The sequence below is a fragment of the Sphaerodactylus townsendi genome, linkage group LG01 (assembly GCF_021028975.2).
Source record: "Sphaerodactylus townsendi isolate TG3544 linkage group LG01, MPM_Stown_v2.3, whole genome shotgun sequence".
Taxonomy (NCBI): Eukaryota; Metazoa; Chordata; class Lepidosauria; order Squamata; family Sphaerodactylidae; genus Sphaerodactylus; species Sphaerodactylus townsendi.
The window spans coordinates 121,847,172-121,868,434 of record NC_059425.1 but is presented as its reverse complement, the minus strand read 5'-3'; the positions used below and the strand labels follow the sequence as shown (position 1 = coordinate 121,868,434).

General features: G+C 39.2%; 1 protein-coding gene across 2 annotated transcripts in view; it reads right to left on the bottom strand.

Moving 5' to 3' along the window:
- WASF1 (WASP family member 1) overlaps positions 1-21,263 on the bottom strand; it is a 68,757-nt gene that overhangs the window by 41,427 nt on the left and 6,067 nt on the right. For both annotated transcript variants that reach the window (XM_048492880.1, XM_048492870.1), the window contains exon 2: positions 15,973-16,141. The gene's annotated coding sequence lies outside the window, so the exon portion shown is untranslated. The remainder of the gene's footprint in view (positions 1-15,972; positions 16,142-21,263) is intronic.

Genomic DNA, 21,263 nt, shown 5'->3' with positions numbered 1-21,263 from the left:
CATTGAATTGTGATAGGATGCCAGCGGGGAGGGCCACCCCAGGCCAGCATTTGGCACGGCAGAAGCAACCTTTGCCCATCAGCTATAGCTCCATTTTCAGGTCGATGCTGCTCCGTGTGGCCACAAAAGCAGCAACTGGTAGGTTTGTGGCTGCAATTTACATTTAAATAATTGTTTCTCTCAATACTCAACAAAACTGTTTCTCTCACTAGAGATTATTCTCTCTATTTTTAATACATAAATTGGCTATCAGTCACAGTTTATGGTTACCTGTCTTGTACCAAAATATACTTTTTGGGAGCTCATGACTAGGGTATGAAATAGAGCCTGGAAAATACATGAAAGGCTAATGGAACTTTCTCCAGACTATAAAAATGATTATTGCTCTGTCACTTTAAAATCTGGAATTCCACCACTGACAGATATCACTCCTTAAGATTGTATTCATCATAAACTTTAACCATACAGCATAGCATTCTATTAGTTTTCAGAATATAATGAAATGCTGTGTAAATATAAGGGTTTCAATAAATGGCTTTCCCATTAATTACTGTTTTAATAGTTTCACGTCATGATGAAATTTCACTATAGTATGTCTGCAGCCTAAAGAACTGAGAAAATGTTGGCAGACACTCACTTAAAAAAATTAACACTAATATTATGTGGCACTACTGTTGTGACAATAAACTGAATAGTCATTGCCCTGACATTATAATGAACAGCTCAATCATTCAACTGCTCTTCTGTAATACAACTGTTAAGTACTTGAATAAGTGTACTTTCTATTTTACATTCCAAATTCTGATGCTATAAAAGAAAAACAGAGGCTCCCTATCACCACCAAGTACAGTATGCAAAAAGGCATAGTTAAATAAGAACTATTCAAATACGACATTGTCCCATCCTTAATTTTTAAGTGAACATGTATCAAATCAATAAAAGAGGGATTGAGACAAATGATAAATATGCCAGGTATCCAGTTATTAAAACAAGATTAAATAATTTAATTTCAAGCTATATTTGGGTTTCAGAAGCCTCACATAAAGGCAAACACAGAATTATCACCCAAAATGATACTATTCTGTCCCCAAATCTTGATAGGCTCATTAGATCAAGAACAACAATAAACTGCCAACTCGTGTCGTAGAATTATTTTGGGACTATAAGACTGCACACTAAATGGTATCTGTGGTAAAGGCAAAATAATATAGGCAAAAGTAATATAAAAATAGAGTAGCTATGCTGGGGAATGGACAATGCAGCAAGTCTCAACAGACATCTTTTGGGATACAGGAACAAGCCCCAACATCTTAAATCGAGCAATTATGAATATTCCTAAAATACTGTATAACAACATTTACAGATACTCCACTAAGTGTAGATGTTTAAAGAGGTGGCCAGAGTTCAAAGCAGGGAAATGTTATGCTCTTATGAATTAGGAAAGGGAGGGAGACTTATTCCCACACAACAGCAGAGAAAAGAGCTGCAAACATAAAGCTTTTACAAAGTGTCTCTGATAGGTAAGTCAATGCTACTGTTGGAATTACAGAAAATGAATAATGCATTCACCTGATCCACATTATCTATAAATTATAGACTAATGGAGTATCATGTGGCTGTTGGCAAATACTATATTTTAGCACAAGTGTTAGAGTTTGGCGCCTCAGGTGAGTTACCCCTCTGTCAGTGCATTTGCCCCCTGCTTTGGTGGGGTGGGTATCCATGCCAGTGCAGAGCTCCACCACCTCCAAAGGTGCCCCCCCCCCCGGCTGCTGGATTGGGCTGTTAAGGACTTTAAAAATTCTTAAATTTACAATATGGAGATAGGTTCTAATTTTATGATATATTATAATAATGCTTTAATTGTTAGCCACCTTGGTAGTCCTGACTGAGCAGAAAAGTGGGATATAAATTTTATTGATTAAGTAAAGTACTGAAATATCTGTGTGTCTGGCACGAACCTTCAGGAGGACTAGAATTTGTTGAAATAATTTTAGCAAAATAGCCTGAGCAAGAGACGGAATAAGTAACTGAAATGCCAATAACAAAATATTTCTCTTATTATTATTTTATTATTTATTATTTATTTGTTTTATATACCGCCCACGCCCGAAGGGCTCTAGGCGGTGTACAACATAGAGGAAAACACAACATACAGAAAGAGCATAATCAAAATTGCCAATATAAAAAATAAATATAGCTCCATAACATTAAAATAACTAAAACCAAGTAAATGCAGCGTACAAAGATAATAAACAGCGTCTGACAATTTTTAAAAAAAACCCAGAGAGGGGAACGGAAGGCCCCATAGATGCAATAAGGGCCACCTAGTTAAGGGGGGGGCATCAGCGGCCAGCCTCCCTAAAAGCCCAGTGGAACAACTCAGTCTTACAGGCCCTACGGAACTCACCAAGGTCCCGCAGGGCCCTGACAGTTGGAGAGTGTTCCACCAGGCAGGGGCCAGGGCTGTAAAGGCCCTGGCCCTAGTAGAGGCCAGCCGCATCATTGAGGGGCCGGGAACCACCAGGTGATTGGCCTCTGCTGACTGCAGAGGCTGAACTGAGACATATGGAATCAGGCAGTCCCGTAGGTATGAGAGTCCCATAGCTTACTATGGTGCAATCAAGACAATACTTTCTAGAATGAACTTTTTAAAGTATTTAATAAAAAATGTGTTCTCCATTGCACATAAAATCATATAAATAAAAGCAAAGCATTAATGTTAGTGTTTCCAGTATTTTGCTTTATTGCCTTCCTTACCACAATACACATTTATTTGCACACTGCCATACAATGATCTTCTTTTGGTGTACCACAGATAATGCATTTTATTCTGTTCATATACCTTGTTTTCTTCTCCTAATTCTCAAGTTCATTTACTAAAATATCTAGTGCTTAACTTATTCTCATTCTTTTCTGATTTAATTTTATCAGACACTAACATTCCTTATTAGTGATGCTACACACTCCATAAGCCTGAACAATACATTAAACCATACCACTGCAAAGTTCTATAATAATAAAGGAAAAGTGTGACATTAGTCAAATCAATTCTAGATAATTTCTGGAAATTCTCATTTTGTATGTTTGCTTCCATCCCATCATTACTCTAAGATGGGAGAAGAGGAGGTGGTGTAGGAATAGAAACAGGCCATTGTATAGATTAGACTTCCAAAAACTTATAAGCAAGAACAAAAGTATGGAAACAAACCCTCAAAGGCGATGAAGATACATGTTTGAGTGGCATAGACACACCCTTTATCTCTTTAGCATTAGATTTAATTGCTAAGTGAATTTATTTTAAAAAATCCTTTGTTCCAAAATTAAGCAACTTAATTTACAGTAGAACCCTGCTTTTGTAGTTGGCATTCAAACGCCATACAATGAAAATTTGATCACATTTCTATTAAACTTTACTGTACATTTTTGTTTTGGGGAGGGAAGGGGAATAGACCAAAAATGATCATGTAAACAATCACACAGCTGCCAGTATAGTGATCTACATATCAGATACTTAGGGCTGCCATTTCCTGTAACTTGGTTGTCTTTGTCCTAACTTACAGATTATAATGTTTTCCAAGGCTAGTTCCCCATTCTTCCCCAACCCAATTTAAGTACTATTAGGTGCCTACTCAACTTGCTTCTCCTTTCATTTGATTTCTGCTGCCCTCCCTATTCTTATAGCTACACTCTATTCTTTACTAGCTTGTCCATACTGAAGTTTAATAGATACATACAAGTCTTTAAAAGAAAGAGGAGATGGGACAGGAAAGGTTATCAAAATCTTGTTGAATTTTTATTGGCCTAACCTTCGATGAAGAATAATTGATAATTAAAAACATGGTGACAAATAAAAAAGTATTTCTTGGGCATATCACATATATGTAACTTCTCAACATAGCCACTATTGTGAATACGTCAATCCAGAGACTGGAGCCATGAACAGACAAGACAAATCTTTTAACAAATCTGAAAAAGATGTCTCAGTTTTGTAGAAAAATCGGAAAAAGAAAACACACATGTCAGAGAGTTAAAGACACCTTCCCCTAAAATAATAGCAGGGGTGCCTGTTGCTCTAAAAACAAATGTTGTCTCTGAGTCCATTGGGGGAGTTGCTAGACAGCCATAGAAGTATTGCCTGTCTTCAAGCCTTGGCTTCTGTGCAACCTTTCCAGGGTTGTTTGGGCCTTTGAGTAAGAACTCATTGGGTCAGGCTAGGCACAACCACTGGATGGTTCAATACCATACAACATATATGCATGACTCACCTAAAACTGGCTGCTTACTACAGTTTAACAGTAACCATCCCATTAAAGCCAGCGATGTGTAGTGGTTAGAGTTTGAAACTAGGATCTGGAAGACTCAAGGGCAAACCTTGGGCCAAGGTATATATTCTATGCTTAAGCTACCTCACTGGGTTGTTGTGAGGATAAAACTGAGCAGAGGAGAAGGATGTAAGTTGCTTTGGGCCCCCAACATGGAGAAAGGAATAATATAAATAAACAATAAAACTGTAGATGGAGGCAAAGAAAACTTAGCTTGGTTGGTGGGTGAGGAGGACAAAAGGAAGCAAGGGAACATGAGAATATGGAAACTTGCCAGGAGGAAGAAAAGAGAAACTAGTGTGAAGGAAATTCAAGGAGAATTGAGATGCCTTCACAAGTCCTTGCAGGTTCCCCACCACACAATTGGTTCTGTCAGCTGGTACTACACAACTTGGATAGTTTTCACAGATACAAGGCCCCTGAGGAAAGAAAGAAGGGAAAGCTGGAGACATTGAGTTAAACCAAGGTAGGTAGGTTGGTGGATGATAAGGACAAAAGCAAGCAAGAAAAGGTTACCAGCTGTAGGGGATTTCAGCGAAGGAAAAGAAAAATATTGGGGGAGGGTAAAATAAGCTCCCCCACTTGTTATCCTCACCTGTGCTAATGTGAGAATTCAGTGTTTAGTGCTGCTATGTGTAGTTCAACACACTGTCTGTTCATTGATATTTGATAGGATTTTAGAAATGCTCAGAGATGGAGGAAAGCCAACACCTCTTAAGGAAGTTGCTGCAGGCACCTTAGAAACTATCCTTCTGTATGGATAAGGTGACAGCCATCAAATTATCACTAACCTTTCCTTTTGGGAGAGGATAGCTATAATGCCAACATTACAACTTTGACTTTTCTACCACTCCTGCCTGAGCATAGACTTGTTGGGAGAAGACTGCTTTAATGCTCCTCGTATACAATATTATTCTAACACAGCAATATGAATAATCTCTGGGTTTATCTTCTAACCACAGTCTCAAAGAACAAGTCACACAGAAATATATGAAGTGGGTAACTACTTTATCGCAGTCTGTTCAGTTGCAAGAGTGGTGTTGTTCTCCAGTGTTAATTTAAGAACATGTGCTTCAGCCAACAGAAGTTTGGGAAACACAAGAGCAGGTAATGTGGAAACAGAAGGCCTACAAAAACCTGGGGCCAGTTCAACATGAGAGAAGCACCACTGCAGATGACAGTTCTATAAATTGAAACAAAGTGTATTACTTTATAATTTAGGAGGATTTCATAGTTGTAATTGTCTTTAATATTTGCTGTAAACAGCTGTACATCAGTATATACATTATATCAATAAAATAGATTAAGAAACATGGATTTGTTTTTTAAATTATTTAAACCCTGCCTTTCTCCCCAGTGGGGACGCAAAGCAACTTACATCATTCTCCTCTGCTTCATATTATCCTCAAAACAACCCTGTAGGTAGGCTAAGCTGAAAATATGTGACTTGTCCAATGTCACCCAGCAAGTTTCCATAGCAAAGTGGATTCACACCAGGGTCTCCCAGATCTTAGTCTGATATTCGAATCACATCACCACATAGGATAAACAGCTACATGTGATGAGGATTCCACATACCCGAGGCCAAAACAATGAACAAGCAATGCAAGACATTTTGACAGTGCATGACAACAGTGCTGGAGGATGCCAAGAAAGTACATTGCAAGACGGATATTTCAACCACAGTGAATGCTGGAGCCAGTGTCCACATCAGCATGTTTCAGGCGCCAAACATCTCTACATAAATATACAGATAATATGCTTAGGGCATTAAAACACCCTATATCTACTTTAGTGGGGGGGGGGGAGAACATTTTGTGTCTAGAGCTCTAGACACAAGAGCCTGTGTGCAGTAGTGGGACTGACAAAACTATAGGATACGCACAGGCCATTAAGAATCTTATATCTAATAGCCAAGTGTCACCTAATCTCTGGATATTTAAATCTGCATATTGGACCCACACTGACATAAAATAGATACTTCTCCAAACTTGGGGAACTCTGCAAGTTTGCATAAAAGCCTGAAAACACTAAAAAAAATGCCATTTTTAAAATTTCCCTATTTGAAGAGCATTGCACATGCACATAACTTACCTACCTTCTCTATTAATGCAGGTGTCAAGGCTTCCTCCCCATTGATGTGTCTGGGGAAGCTGCCAGCATTGAAGCATCCACTGCTGGAACCCAGGCGCACCCCCCATCTTTGCAATGGGGGCTGGCAGCAGTGGTGCTGTCCAGAGGTGAAGACACCGCCAACACTGCCCTTGCCCATTCCAGCACTTCCTACAGAGCTGGCCAAAGCAGCATCACTATTAGGCAGTGCATCACTGCCACCAACAGCCCAATGCGGCTCTCTGGTCTCCCCACAATCATTGCCAGACTCCCTGCTCCCCTGTTACTATCCCCCACCTCCCGCTTCACAAGTTCCTTGGTTGTCTCTGGTTCGAATGTGCTACTTGCTTTAACACTTCTAAAACTGAAAGTACACCTTTTTTTTTTTTGCTTTTGATGATCCAAGGAAAATTCTAAGCTATTTTCGTTTCTAGAGTCTGCTCAGGGGACAGAGCTACTGTTACTTTCACCAGCATTCAGAGACTCAGATCAATTTGTTATCAGCAGTACACAGGCTGCCAGTAGGGAAACTGGTTCAAAATCACGTTACATTATTACTTGGCAAGATTATCCTTTTTTCTTATTTGCCATTTTCTTCTTTCTCCCTATGTCAAAGTATTTGTTATCCAGAACCTTGACTCTTTTCATGTGACTATGTAAAGTACATGCTGACATCTCATCTTAAAATGTAGGGCTATCATGGGAGGAAGGAGTTCTTGCTTAATATGTTTACAATATGTGTAGGACAGTGATGGCGAACCTTTTAGAGACCGAGTGCCCAAACTGCAACCCAAAACCCACTTATTTATCGCCAAGTGCCAACACGGCAATTTAACCTGAATACTGAGGTTTTAGTTTAGGAAAAAAAGGTTGGCTCCGAGGCACGTGTTACTCAGGAGTAAGCTTGGTGGTAGTTGGTGACTTTGCTTTCAGACAACTGTGCAACACTTCAAACGGGTGAATCACGACCCTAGGAGTGTTTACTCAGAAGCAAGCCCCCCCACATGAAAAACTCTGTCCGTGCGTGCCCACAGAGAGGGCTCTGAGTGCCACCTCTGGCACCCGTGCCATAGGTTCACCACCACTGGTGTAGGAGATAAGCTCATGAGAGGCATGGCAAGGTCCCAATGTTTGTGTGGGGCACTGCCTTTTGAATGCCAGGGACAGGAGAGGAAACAGGTCCCATAATGCCACACAGCAATTGCTCCACATCCAATCATTACATTTGTAGTAGTCTAGATGGAGCACTTTTAATTTCATTTTTCATAAGATATAAAAATTATTGATCACTTTGACCAAAATGAAATAAGAAATATTAGAAATTGGACTGTGGACATTCATCTAGTTCCCTGAAGGTCCTCTTGAGAGGCAACATGTCAGAGTGGTTCAGAGATGGAGACTCTAATCTGAAGAACCGGATTCAATTCCCCTATTCTTCCACATGAAGGCAGCTAGATGAGTTTGGGTTAGACAGTTATTTCAGAATTCTCTCAGCTTCACCTACCTCACAAAGTGCCTGCTGGGAGAAGATGAGAGGATTGTGATTGTAAGCCACTTTGAGACTCCTTATAGTAGAGAAAAGTAGCGTATAAAAGCCAGCTCTTCTTTTTCTTCTGTGGGGTTGTGAAATACATCAGATGTTAACTGATATTTCTCATTCCCTTCACTCACTCTTGACTCTCCTTACTTCACCACCAGCTCCATTTTGCTTCCTCCCTGATCTCCTTTCTCTTTCTGCCCACCACTACCTACTCCTCCTCTCCCTGCTGACCATGACGGCTGGTAACTGGCCATCACCATGATATTCTAGGTTTGCCCCACCTCCAAAAACAAACTCCAGTGGTTTCTCCTTGGGATGTCTTTACAAGTGTACAAATTCATTGCAGACAAGGTTGAGGATTTTTAAACCTTAAACAGAAAATCAGATTTTCGGAAAACCTTGAGGTATGCTTGGGTTTTCAGAACCCTACTGTGAAGTAGTAGCATGAGAACAGCTCTTCTTTTCAAGATGTAACAACAAAGAAATACTAGTACTTTTATACAAGTCAGGTTTAAGTGCGGCTCCTTCCTTTAGCGTTCCTCAACAATGTGAAGAAGTTATGTTTTAAATATTTAAACTGAAATTGAAACTTGTAGTTCCTGAGAAATATATTTACATTTGAGACATAACAGCAATGTAACCTACAGCCAAATGAACATGTTACTCCCATACCAGATTTCAAGCAATCATGTAGCAATAACAGAATATTCCCTTTGATTCTAATACAGTGACATGTTCATAATGAATAGTTAAGTGAATGTTTTTATGACATTAATCTAGTCAGACAGGATTAAGAGCTGATGCAATTTTGTAAACAGATGCTAAACTTTTTAGTACTAGAGGTAGACAGAATATACCATCATATATCTAAAAAGCAGCAATCCTAAACTCATTCACTAGAGAGTAAGCCCCATTAAAGTTTTGTGATCTGTTCATCAGCTTTTAGAAGAGTCACATTAGGCAGGGTATGAATCAGGGCAAAGAATTTCCCCAAAGGTTCCCTATGGCCCCTTCCGCACATGCAGAATAATGCACTTTCAATCCACTTTCACAATTACTTGCAAGTAGATTTCATTATTCCTCACAGTAAAATCCAGCTGCAACGTGCATTGAAAGTGGATTGAAAGTGCATTATTCTGCATGTGCGGAAGGGGCCTATGGAAAACCAATTAAGCAAAGGAGTTTTGAGCTGAAAAATGACCAGAGAAGAAAGGGTATACTGCCTCTCCCATTCCAAAAGGTGGCAACTATTATTTCTTTTTTTAAAAAAGCATGGGCTCTAGTTGAGGAGGTCTACCCTAGCTGGAGAAAAAACTATACTCTTTTCCACTGAAAGATGACTGTAGAATTAAATATTAATCTGCCAGTTCCTGGACCTTATTTGTTCTAGAATGCTCTGCTTGGGTCCTAGTGCCTTGGGGACCAAACTAGAAACGCACTAGGACCCCAGTGGAGCATTCTAGAACAAAGAAGGTCCAGGAAATGGCAAAATAACATACAATTCTGTCATAATTTGGTGGAAAAGAATGTAGCAGGTGGCAGCTGGAGAACTACAAATGGCACACGGGGTCCTATGGAAAGAGACAGACCTTTCGATATACAGAACTTAGGCAGGACAGGTTTTAAAGGTGATTACTATCATCTTGAAATGAACTCTGAAACAGGCAGCCAATGCAGCTGTTTTAAAATAGGTGAGACATGTTTCCGTCAGCTACACTCTAAAAATAATCAGACTGCTACATGGTCTAGAAGCATTTTGTGGGTTATCTTCGAGGGCAGTTCAATGTAGAGCACCTATCAGTAATCCACCTGCAAATTTACAAAAGCAGGTATTATTATGGCCCAACCAGCTGAGGCTATGGTTAATGAATCCAGTGCTACTACACTAACCAGCTTTTTAAATAGGAAGGCTGAGTCTGTATTTTTAAATAAAATTTGGGGCTATTTGAAAACAGGAGTGACAGAAATGCATTCAGAATGCATCTGGGAATTAGGTAGGGAGCTTAGGAAATTTAAAGTATAGAACCATACTATACCCATACTCTGGCTCCACTGTACCCTGGCATTACCGTTCAATCTTCTTCTTTAGAGCTCATCTTCCAAAGGCACATAGATCACAGAGACTTTCAAAAAGAATTCAGTCACTGATAGCTTCCAAAAATAGAAACAGAAATGCAGTTCAGCATTTTCTCCTAGAAAAGAGTGGAATCCATGAGTTTTAAGTCAGATGCCTACCTATAGAAAAAACTCTCATATGCAGCTAAAAATAAGACTTCCAAACAATGCATGTTTGTCAAGGGAAGTTTGTAAGGCAAACACAATGGTGGGGCCTCATACTTTGCCTGCTGCTGATTGGACACCAGTGTCCAATCTGTAGTCGAGTCAGAATAACTGAATTTGTACTGGGTTGAGTTCAAGTAGTTCCCTTCTGGACTTCCGGTCCCTTTTTGTCACTATCTCTTTAGTATGGACTTGGTTAATGTAACTTAACAAGACTCTTGCAATTCAAATGGCAATCTGCGTTACTATTAGCTTGACCATCCCTTTCATTTAATACCCACATGCCCAAGAATATAACTGCATTATAAGTACAGGAAACTAAAGGCCTTCACAACAGAACAACTAAGTGTATGTTTTCTCTAGTCTGGCTGTTAGACATAATCTGAGTTCCACACTTCCTGGAGATGAACAGGCCTGATTAGGATTGTGACTGCAATACCTGGGGAAAGGGGGCTTTAGTTTTCCCTCCATGACATTTTCCAACAGCTGATGTTGCCCTGTTGGGGAAACTTAGCATATACTAATGGGCGACCCATTAAGTTTCCCTACAGGACAAAGAGCAGCATTCCCGCCCCACCATTTCAAATCAAGGAAGTGGACACAAGGAGGAAGGAAGAAGTCTTCTCTCTCCACATAACATTGTCCCATCTGAATCAAACCCACATGGGCTTGAAAAGCACAGAACTCTCAGGCTACATCTGTCAACCAACCTGGGAAGAGACACAGAAAAAATGTAATGTTTAGTTGTTCCCTAACAGTAGATGACAACAAACCATGAATGAACTGAAGCTCGGCAATATAGAATTGTGCAAGTTAGCATATATCATAGATATGCCCAGAAAATCTACATAAGGTCAATCTGCAGAAGAATTGGGAGTTTTTTGCTATCTTTTGCTATCTTCAGAACAAACTGTCACCACGTGTAATTCTGTGATTTAGAACTATCTGTACAAATTGCTGCATAATTACCATGAGTTGAATTATCTCTTCCCATTTACTATAGCCCTATCACCCACAGGCCTCAGGACTGGTAGATAGTAACAGTATGAGAAGTACTGCAGAGAGCTGCAGCTTAAGGAGGAAAAATGCAGAAACTGTGTAATACCCCCCCACCCCCCACAAGAAGAAAGTGCATGGTTGGTAATGAGGGAATTCTGTTCTCTGCCCTTATCATGGACCTTGTAAAAATTAGATTTAGAGATGCTTGCAAGGGAAGGGGGATCAGTTAGAATGCTGTACTTATTGTGGCCACTCTGGAGTTGTGCAGCACCAGCACACTGGCATCTGCTCTCCCCACCATTGTATTTGTTCCCTTAAGCTAGCAGGGCCAAATATACTGTTACAGACCTCTGCCACACCCAAACATGGATTCAGACCCCCCCCCGCCCCGAATCTGGATTGGGGAATAAATTATTAATGCTTAGAAATTATTGCGAAGGTATAGAATTATATTGACACTGAACTGCTTGAGGTGCTAGCAACCAGAGGCGTTCCTTCCATTGGGCAAAGTGGGCAGTTGCCCTGGGCGCCGCCTTGTGGGGGCCGCAAAAACTGCAGGTTCGTCTGTGGGATTTTTAATATTTTCAGTGTTTTCCGTTTTTGGCCTGCAGAGGGCGCAGTTTTTAGGCTAGCAGCACCAAAACTTCAGGAATTTTTCAGGAGACTCTCCTGATGATATCACCCAGGTTTGGTGAGGTTTGGTTCAGGGAGTCCGAAGTTATGGACTCCCAAAGGGAGTGCCCCATCCCCCATTGTTTCCAATGGGAGCTAATAGGAGATGGGGGCTACACCTTTGAGGGTTGATAACTTTGGACCCCCTGAACCAAACTTCACCAAACCTGGGTGGTATCATCAGTAGGGTCTCATGAGGATACTCAGAAATTTTGGTGCTGCTATCTTAATAATTGCACCCCTGACAAGCAGTAAGCAACCCCCCTCGGACAGCAGGCATTTCCCCAGATTTTCCTTTTCAAATCCACCCTTCCCTGCCAATGCTTGTTTTTCTTTTCTTTCTTTTATTCTCTCAATGCCTAATAAAAGGTTAGTGTATTATTTTTATTAAATCCACCCCTTCTCAGCATGGATTTAAAGGGAGAATCTGAGGTCCCCAGTTTTAACACATTGAAAGGGACACTGTTTCAGGGTGGGGGAGAATCCACCCCAAAACAGCATCACTTTCAATGTTGTTTAAACTGGGGACCCCAGATTCTCCCTTTCAGGTGGATTTAAAAGGAGAATCCGGGCTCCCTAGTTTAAACACCATTGAAAATAATGCTGTTTGGGGGTGGATTCCAGCATCACTTGTTTAAACTAGGGAGTCTAGATTCTCCTTTTAAATCCACCTTAAAGGGAGAATCTGGGGTCCCCGGTTTAAAAAACATTGAAAGTGATTATTTTTCCCCCAATTGGGGGGACTGGATACAACACCATAAAATGTTTTCATAGCAGTAATAAAACTTTTTGAAAGCATTTTGAAAATGTTTTCAAAAAAATATTTCTGCTGTGTTCAGATTTGTGAGTTGGGGCATGTTCTATAATGTGATAGTAGCTTTGAAACGACCTGGTGGAAAAAAATTCTTTTTGGTCACGTGGGGGAGGGTGGCTGCCCATGGGAGGGGGGGGCATCAAACTCAGGTTTTGCCCAGGGCTCCAGTTTGCCTAGGCACGCCACTGCTAGCAACTTCCCATATCTCAAGGGAATAGGCAACCCTTGTTTGTGAAAATACATTGCTTTCCAGTGTTAGCCTACTTTTTCTTCACAAGAAAAGCACTGTGAAGTCATCTGGTCTTCCCCCTTGGCTCAGGATGATCAGAACAAAGGCTGATGAAGTGTCTCAGTAGTGAAAATATATTGGAGTAGTGAAAGCTTTTGATAAACAAGTATTTGCAAAGTTGTGTCATCATACTCATAATATGCTAGAACATCATAATAAACATCTGTTTTGCTTTAAAGAGAAATGCCTAATTTCCAAAAACAAAATAAAACTCTAGTGTTTATGAAAAGAGCCACAGGTGAACAAGGCAGCAAAGACAGAAAGCATAACTGTCCATGCTTATAGCTTAACGTTGGTGCTGCAAGAATCACAAGTGGCCAAGAAAAGCTGCATTAAATATTGCGGGCTATACAAAAGTTGTGTAATTTCCTCAAATTCAAATGTACATTGGAAATAGCTAGTGCACAAAATGAGCATCCAGGGAATGTCCAAAACCATTATGCTGACGATATGCTAATATCGCCTGTCCATGCATTTAATTAAGCTGCTCATCTGTTCAGATCTCAAAGGTAGGCACATTTAAAATATTACACTTTCATGTGAGACTGGCATCAGCAGAATGATTTTGCTGAAGTGTAGAAAAAGCACCAAGAACAGAAACTGAAGGTACAAATAGAAGTGAATCCCTTTTGCCATCACACTGTTCAATCTGTTTCAAATTTCAATTTCCATAATTTGTGTTGGCTGCTAAGCAACGAATCAAATATGGTTTGATGTATCTGATATTTAAAAGCATTGTTCCCCTTGCTGCTCTGATGGCTGATAATACAGTTGGAAGAGCAGCTTCTTGCAGCAATGATGTTCAGAAAATACCAGACTTTCAGTAGTTATTAATTATATGAAAATATACATGAATTATCTGTAGAATGGCAAGATTCTTATCTCTATAAAATCTGGTTACCTGGATCTATGGGAGCACACAGAGAAGAAACAGCAAATGCATGTGTACTTAGTCATGCATATTTATCCACATAAAATCCCATGGTGTTCAGTGGCTCAGATTTCCAAGTAAATATGTACGCTTTTAATGCTTACAGTACTTTCTGCTGCCACAAATGTAGTCTTCAAAGCCCATTATCTCAAAAGCCTCCTTTGTATCAGAATTTAAATTATTAAGAAAAATCTGCCTTTTCTGTTGTAATGCTTCTACAGAATGAAACTCAGGACATTATATACCCAGGAATGACATATGCATGCTAGAAGGTAAGAACGTTTCCAAAATTCCTAACCTAATTACAAGAAGGAACCAAAAGACAATTAGTACCAGTTATAATTTATAAGTTGTTGACGGAACTTTCAAGTTTTCATAACTCTTCTTCAGAAGAATGCTTGAAACCTTTTTAGGATAAGCAACAAAATATGCTTAATGGGTAGGATAATGAACACTGCCTGCAGTGTAAATCTTAAGAAAGTGATAAATGAATCGCTCAATGGAATAATCAGGATTAAGGATCTGATTTTTTTGCCAAAAGGGGGGGGGGGGCGGGCGGGCGGGCGGGCGGGCGGGCGGAAGGAAGGAAGGAAGGAAGGAAGGAAGGAAGGAAGGAAGGAAGGAAGGAAGGAAGGAAGGAAGGAAGGAAGGAAGGAAGGAAGGAAGGAAGGAAGGAAGGAAGGAAGGAAGGAAGGAAGGAAGGAAGGAAGGAAGGAAGAGGCAGAGAGACAGAAAGAAAGTGACAGAGAAAAAAGAGACAGAAAGACAGAGAGATAGAAAAAGAAAAAACCCCAGAAACTTCCTCTATGGAAATACATACAAATCAGCAGTTGACTGTATTGTCATATTAATCAGAGCTTACAGGTACTATAAGACTACATAACAGAATCAACAGAACCAACAGAACAAGTTCAAATCTTAACTTGTGCTCATCAGAGCACTGGTATAGCAAGAATGAAGATACTTGTTGACCTCTTGTGCTGAAATAAATATTCAGACAAGGAGAAATATAACATGAATCTCCTCTCATGCAATTAATGGTGCTTGAATGGTTAAGCTGGCCTTTTCTCTAACATAATAGGCCAGGTCTGTACAACATAACTGTGAACTCACTGTAATCACCTTCTGGAGGAATTTCAAACACCTGTACTTCCATTAAGGTGAAATTTTAACAAGAATCACTGGAGTCATGTGGCCCTCTCAAGTCAGTATAAGCCTAAAAGAAGTCTTCAGTGTGATTTGAGCTGCACACTCCATTAACAGAATACAATCCTTTATCCAAGGTTATGAGTTTTATAACCTGTGTTAAGAATATTCATTCTTATTGGCTAACTAAGTTCAGCTGCCCTGTTCAACTTGACATACTGCAAGACACACCAGTTTCTAAAGTATTTCTTCATACACACTTCGGTTACTCCTTTTAATGTAACTTTTTAGAATGAAAAATAAAGGAGCTAACAGAAAAGGATGGTGAATTTCAATGAATTTATGACAGAGCATCATGCACAGTACCTCTACCAGCGATAAATGGTAATTTGATGAATAATAGTTTTACACTTTCTGATACTAACATACCTAGTTAAACCTTTTGCTACTAAAAAGGAAGTATAATGTGCAAGATATTGTTAGAACTGCACGTGATTGAGGGTCAAACTAAATGTTATGGTGTCTATAGGCCCAACCCATTGGACTTGATGTCATTTTAAAAATGCAATGAGGTCTGATCCTAATTGTTCTCACAGCACAAGACCAGGTAATCACATGTCTCCCTCCCCATGCCGTTTCATGCACCAAAACTGTTAAAGAAACAGCTCCAGAAGGACCCATTCAAGTAACTGGGATTAATTTTTTCTGCCGAATGCTCAACAGTACATAAAATTTATAATAGACAGCTGTGGAACATACAATGTTTATTCTACAATGAGTAGCAGCCACACTGTGCGCTCAGGTCCAATCTACTAGATCACAGCAGACGTAATCAATTACATTTATGCTATTATCTTCACTTACCCTTTGTTGTTAATAAATTTCTTTTTAAATTACAAGTAGAACTTCTGAGGTGCGTTGGATTTTGCGTTCAAAATAGTTTTCTATGTATACACAGGATTTGATGGGTTGTCAGGTAAACATATCGTACAAATAGTACTGTGTCTCATCTCTGGCCAGGAATGAGTCTCACCTGAAAGAGAAAGGATAATTTAAAACTATTTAATCTTTTACCTTTCTATAATTATTGTTCACAACCATGTTTTAATGTTAATCCTCATGTACAAGCCAACCTCCTGAGAACTGGACAAAGGCAACCAACACATTTCACACACATTATTAAATCATCATAAAATCAAAGAGATTTTTTAAAAATTTAGATTATACAAATGCATTAGATAGAATTTCAACAAATATCAGAATTGTATTCTACTGAATCATCTTATTCATTAAAATAATCCATATGATACCAATAAGTTACTGCTTCTTTATGAAGGGACGATACACCTCAAAGTCTACCAAACCTATATGATTACGGGTTCTAGAGGGTAGTCCCAATAGTCAGCCAAAGCAAAAACAAACAAAAAGAATCTTGTAGCATCTTAAACACCAACAGCATAAGCTTTCACTTTATCAGATGTACCTGATTAAATTTTCCACTACTCTTGTTCATCTTCTATGAATAAGTGGGGAAAATAATTTGCTAAAGGAGAAATGTCACTGTTCAAAAGATTGTTATTCTGAAGGTATCTCAAACATACAATGTGATGTGGAGGGACAATACATCTAGGGGAACAATTCACTCCCAAAAGATTAATGGTAACCCCACCATGAGTTGGATACTATTGAATACAAGTCTGCAAAAAGCTGTCAGTTACAAAATAATTATGGAAACCTACAAACTCTACAAATTTTTAAACATCTGAAAGGGTGACTTTCTACATTATAGTACTGAAAATGTATTCTGGCAGAAAAACTGGGGTTAGGAAAAATCTTGGTGTATCTAGAATGAAATCGTGTTAGTAATAGAAGTGCCACATAACTCTCCTGCTTTCATTACACTTGAAGCCACTTCAAAGAGGTAAGAATCTTTGTTTTCAAAAAGTCTGATACTTCAGGCTAAGAACTTCTAGGTAAAGGGGGCACTCTAAAGAAGAGGCACTTTTGGAAGAGTTATTTAAAGGAACAAGAATATATTTCCTGGAAGGAAATGCTCCCTCATCTTTATGGAGGCCACCTGGTTATATCCTAATATCTGATACACGGAGCTTCAGATTATAAAACCATGCCAAGATTGAAGAAAAATTGAGTTTAATATACTGTTATCTAATACAAACCTCATACAATATCTAACTTTTTTAAAAAAAACCCTCCTTGGGGGAAAACCCTATGAAAAGAATAATTTTTATGAGTGAAAAGGGTAATATATTGTGCATCTTATGAACAATCATTTTATCTGGCAGGAATTATACTTAATGCAAGCAAGAAAGCTTGTCGTTAATATGTTTTCTGTATCTCACTGATATTTATAAAACAATTTATCTATTTTTCAAACTATAAATGACTTTTGTTACATGTTGCTTAGGTTTATCAAAAGGATTAGCAGTGTAGAGGGGTTTTTGCACAAGGGGACATTTCCATCTTATCCTCAGTAACGTACATAAGAAAGGATAAATGCAGCTTCACTCCTAGGCCCCCCCTAGGGGCAAAGAATGAAAGTAAGCACCAAAAGAGACTGTATTTTATGACTGAAACATTAACCCTATAAGAACTGCAATGACAAAGAATGCAATCTAGAGAATTCTTAAGTGATTGGTACTGTATAAAACATTGTGCCATCAATAAAAAAGAGGGCTGTCATAAATATGCATGTAAGGTACACATAGTAACAAAAAATTGTTCATAATTTTTTATACAACCATAAGCAATTGTAAGCAAAAAATCCTCGTGCAATTGTGAAATATGTGATAACAATACAGTCCTCAACTACAAAGACAAGAATACATCTACACTTTTCAAGCGAAAATTTGGTACCAATACCTGGAAGACTTGGGTGCTGTGTGGTTTTCGGGCTGTATGGCCGTGTTCTGGCAGCATTCTCTCCTGACGTTTCGCCTGCATCTGTGGCTGGCATCTTCAGAGATGCCCGGAAACCACTCAGCAGCCAAGTGATTCTGGCCATGAAAGCCTTCGACAATACCTGGAAGACTGCTTGACAAGTATGGCATGGTGGTAGTGATCAGGCTCTGTAGATTACTCAGAAAGTTGAGCTAATGCAAAAGCATAAGCTGTTTGCAATGTTTTCTGATGACGCCATCAGAAAACCAAAATGATTATATAGCAAATTTATAGATGAATGCATTTTACAGATGCATTACCAATCTCTACCACAAGGAGCTGAAAGGAAATGAAAAATAAAAAAGGATGCAGTAGAATCACCCTTCTCTCTGAATCTCCAATCCACAGTGAAGAACAATGCAATCAAGCCAGCCATAATGCATTCAGTGGTCCCCTTCATCTCTTTTAGCAACATAGACCCCACACACCTCAATATACAAAATGAAGTTCAATGTGAATTCAGTGGCCCCTGCCAACATTGGTCAAATTCTTTAACAGAAAGGCAAACCTGCCTTTGACTCCATTTCCTCTGATTTTATGGGAAGGATGTACTGCATATAGATTATTCCACTCTTCTCAGCAAAACCTGTTTCAAGGCACAGGTAAACCTCAGCTGAGTCCAGAGGCTCCGGCTGCCAATATTCAGTAGACTCAATGAGCAAACTAGGACCATCTAGGACCGTGGTGGCGGCGAACCTATGGCACTCCAGATGTTCATGGACTACAATTCCCATCAGCCCCTGCCAGCTTGGCCAATTGGCCGTGCTGGCATGGGGCTGATGGGAATTGTAGTCCATGAACATCTGGAGTGCCATAGGTTCGCCACCACTGATCTAGGATATGCTACATGCCTAGAAGCAATTGATTCTCACCACAGACAAACAGGAAACTAATAAATTGCATATTTGGATGAGAGAATGCTAAGGGCATTTGCATTTTGAGATATGCTTCTGATAAGCACGTATTTTTCCTAGTTATAACCAAAGGGTTTAACTGTACATAATATTCTATTCCAGAGTCTGATTCTCCTATTCCAAAGTCTGATGCTCCTACAAAGGGGCCTCAAACCTTAAGAGAAATATTTCCACACATTTCTTCTGTTCCACTCACACAGACTGAATGAGGGTTGGCTCACCAGCTACTGGCCACCTGTTTAAACTGTGGTCAAACACAGTCAAATGTTCCATGAACTCAACAGTGGTCTGGATCCACTAATGTATCAGCAAAAAAAAAAAACGGCCATGCATCTTCCCTGCATATTCCACCCCACATGTTGTTTCCACAGGTGGGGGGGGGGGGGAGGTTCCAACAGTAAAGCTATGAATGTCACAGCATCATTATCCCCAGCACCTTCATTAAAAGAATCAGGTATATATGATATGATAGACCTCTGCTTGAGACCCGGCAAGGAGCTGCATGTCAGCACAGGAGATACATTCATAGATCAATAGAACAGCTTAATTTTTCCAAACCTGTGATAGTTTATTTGTGGGGTTGCAGGACATGTGCAAACTAACAACCATGTAGATCAGGAGACTGCAGTGAGGTGGGAGAGATGGATAACGTGCCCCTGCCTCTTCTGTCAGTGCAGTTCTGCTGATGAAAGAGGCAGAAGAGTGGGATTTCATCTGTGCTGGCATGGTACCCCCCCCCCCCAACAAAAGAGAAACAATTCTGTTCATTTATTTTAAAGAATGCAATCCAATTGTGCACAGCGGTAAGTATTATATAAAGAAACATCAAATAATTACAAAAATGACTCAAACTCAATCAGGGAGAATAGTTGTTGCCAGATGTTGGTAAATGTTGGCGTGTCACCCATGTCATGATGTGTCACCTTTGACATATGCATTATAAGTTTGCCATCACTGCTGTAGATGGTAGCATACTTTATTTCACTGTGATGACAAAGCACCCTCCTGTCCTTTGATGCATACCACTGTAACAGTCACAGACCAATATGGCAATACAACAAGTTTCTCCTGCTCACCAGCTGCCCTAACCTCAGTCAAAACCAAATGTGAACACCTGCATCAAAGAGACAATTTCAGTTTTCACTCATTCAGGAACTGTAGGTTGCCTTCCATGTTTTCCAGGATAAAAATCAAATTTTAAAAAAAAGCAGTTCAGTGAATCACTCACATTTGTTAAAAACCTCAGCTTCCATTGTTAAAAATTAGAATTGTTCATTAAAAATTGTTGAAAATTAATTTCAGTATCTCAGAAAAAGCTAACTAGTTAGTGTAATTTCTAATTACTGTAAGAACTGTCAAATCCATTAAGGATCACAGTATCTTTTTATACTAATAAAATTAATGGTCTTAAACTAGTTAACCAATATTTAATCAGTTACCTGTCTGAAAGTCTTCTGTGATAGGCTGGTCCTCTGAGCTTTTGTGCCAATGAGTTCCTATAATAATCATTAACTGTGTTTGAACCCTGCTAGTTCTAGCAAGCCTAGTTCAGTGGCTTTACCCCAGTATACCTCACTCCCATTTTGGCATTTAAATTAGGAACACATCACCTAAAATGCTGAGTAAAGCATTACTGTGAGAAAGCAAACCTTTAAGAGATATGCAATGCAGCTTTACTACTAGAACAAAAATATTAATTATGAAGTTATATACATTGACTATAACCAAGCACACAGTTACATACATTTAAATCCAAAAACAGGACTAAGTATTTTCAACAACACACAGTGGCTATCAATTTTCAAATTATTCAGTTCTATACTGTTAAATGTCTTGTCCAGTGTCACAATTTTAAATTTGTCTTATATTTGTAACAGATTAGCAACAAATCTAAGGTAACCGAAGGTGAAATATTGTTTCATTCTGATAGAAGAGCTATGATTTTATTTCAAGGATCACAGAGTAATACACAGGGGTGGAGGCAGTAATGAGACTGCAGTACAACAGCAGATCACTAACCAGTTTCTATCAGACAAGCTAGCACCTGCTGGTGGTCACTGAGATTTTTGTGAAGAATAATGAGCTACAGATGCGGTTTATTTCAGCAAGACTTTTTAAATATTCTTAACACAACAGTGCAAACTGATAGTTAAGGCATGACTAAAATATGTAGAAAGGTTCTGAGTATACATTTTTACATTTAAAAACTATTAATACCAGCTTAGGGAAAGAATCTTGCCATCAGTTATTACATGCAAGTACACATCTACTGAATTTTTAATA